Below are 2,383 nucleotides of genomic sequence, written 5' to 3'. Positions count from 1 at the left end.
TCTATCTCTCTTTTCGGAGAAACTAACTTAGGCATCAGAGATCCATGAACCAAACCTCCTACTCCATTGGCTCGTAGCTTTGGTCATTGATCATAGTGTGTTTAATTGTTTTGTAGGTACAAATTCGTCAAGATTGAATTCTAGGGGTGGGTAAACAGGTCCTTAGGCCCGCAGGTAGAAGAAGGTACTAGTGATTTAGGGCGGGTCTATATTATTTTCTATACAAACGAGGTGGAGAGGGTCAGGTCTAAGTAAACAGCAGGGTGGGACGGTTCCAATTTTTTGAAGATAAGGGCCCTTGACCTGGGCTGTACCCAATAAACATATACCGCTCAAATCTCACAAAACACACATCTCACTCGAGTCTAACCTCACTCAGTCACTTTCTTGAAAACTCTCCCACACTTAGACTGAATCTTTTCTCTTCATTCATCCCTCTCGTATCTCGATCTCTCTCCTAGAGTCTAGACCAACTTTCATCCCTCTCGATTCTCAGTCTATCTCTGTCGAACTTATAAGGACGAACGACGAAGTCAGTTTCTCTCTTTGTCGAACTTGAGGGGACGTGTGACGAATCAGTCTTATCTCTGTCGAATTTGAGAGAGATTCTTTTTAGAGCTCCAAAGATTTTTCGAAACTCTAAATTGACTATATCCGCCACTTTTTCAGTGCCCTATAGAGCCCCTCATTTGGGGGATGCTCTAAGCATTTTACATTTATCCCCTTTTAAAGTTTTCCATTATTCAAACTTATTTGCTATTGGGTGTTGCAGGTAGGGGTGGGCATGAAGGAATTATTTTGTAAAACATGTTCATTTGAGCAACATCATATAGCATGCAATTAACAATTAAAGGCGGAATCATGCTTACATGCACTCAAATACAAAACATTTACCCATGAAATTCAAAGCCTAGTAGATTGGTGAACCAATAATCAACTCAAAACATGAGTGAGTTGAAATTAATACCTTTGTAGATTCCTCTTTGCATAAGCAAAGGCTAATCACCCAAAGAGATAGGGCCTTCATTCCTTGCTTCTTAGATCCATGGATTTGGATGGAAGAATAGGTTCTCCAAGTTCCCAAAATTGAGAACCTCTAAGTCTCTACACCAAGGAGAGATTGGATGATGAATGAGTGACCTTGGAGGATTAGATGACTAGCTAATCACCTCCAAGGTGTTGGCCTCTTTAGAGAGAAAATGGAGAGACAATTCTCACCCATTTTCCCCAAAAATAAACCCTTATTTTTCACTTAATGAATATTTGGCTATAAAGTCATTTATATAGTCACTTCTTTAAGTGACCTAAATAACCAAAACCCTAATTCATTCCTTATGGCCGGCCATTTAGGGATTTTTGGGCTTTTGGGCTTTAATGAATCTTTATTCATTAAATTGTCATACAACTTAAGTTAATGGGCTTGACGTTCGAAGCCCATTGGGCCTTAAGGTCCAAAACTATCCCGTGGTCTTTAACGAACTTATTCGTTTGATTAATTAACATATTAATTAATCCTTGCCATAAATAATTAAACCATTCAATTAATCTTACTCATTTCATTTATTTCGTCCATCTCTACCTTACACGGTGTACGATCCATTAGGTTCCTTTTAGCGAGGCAGTGGGCGATTAAAACCATTTTACATCGATTGTGAATTGAAACTATTTTCAATTCTCCCTTTAGTGATTACACACGTTTAGGGCTTCCACAAACCATGAGTGACACCTAGCCGTATGTCATGGTTACCCAAGCTAATCAGAAGAGGTGGAGAACCTATTCAGTTCGAGATTACAAATGCAATACGGTCCTTCTCTAATCTAATACTCTTGACCACATTGTTTGGTTTGATAGTTTATTTTCTCATGTCTACTATCCAATGTGTGTCTTGTGATTATATGATTACCTTGAATGTGATTAGGAACGCATTCCCAAATCTCATTCATACTCTGGCCAGAGATTCAAATCATATCATAGAGTATTCTCCTTCAAACGGTTTGAAGGTTAGAGATCCCTTGTTGCGCATTCACTTGTCTCCATAGCTAAGCGGCTTGACCCCAACGATGCCGTGGACACCCTCCTGGTGGGATGACTTTGACATAATCAAAGATCAAGGTCTTAACCACAAGACAACTATGATGCCTCAGGTTAAAGGACTACTTTGCATTATCCCAACCATGAGTTCTCATGTGACATGGAATATGAGAACTCTTCGTTGATCGCGTTCAGTGAACTCATTCTCTATTGAGCACCTACCGCACTTGTCTTGATGTCACACACACCAATGATTCGAGACTAATCACTCTCCCTGAGAGAAGACATAGTACGTACTGATCTTAACGGACTGTCAACGCCCAATTGGCAATCCTATGATCAGGAACGTTT

Source organism: Malus domestica, chromosome 07 (genome assembly GCF_042453785.1).
Source record: "Malus domestica chromosome 07, GDT2T_hap1".
NCBI lineage: Eukaryota > Viridiplantae > Streptophyta > Magnoliopsida > Rosales > Rosaceae > Malus > Malus domestica.
The sequence above is the reverse complement of the archived record's forward strand: the minus strand, read 5'-3'. Positions refer to the sequence as shown.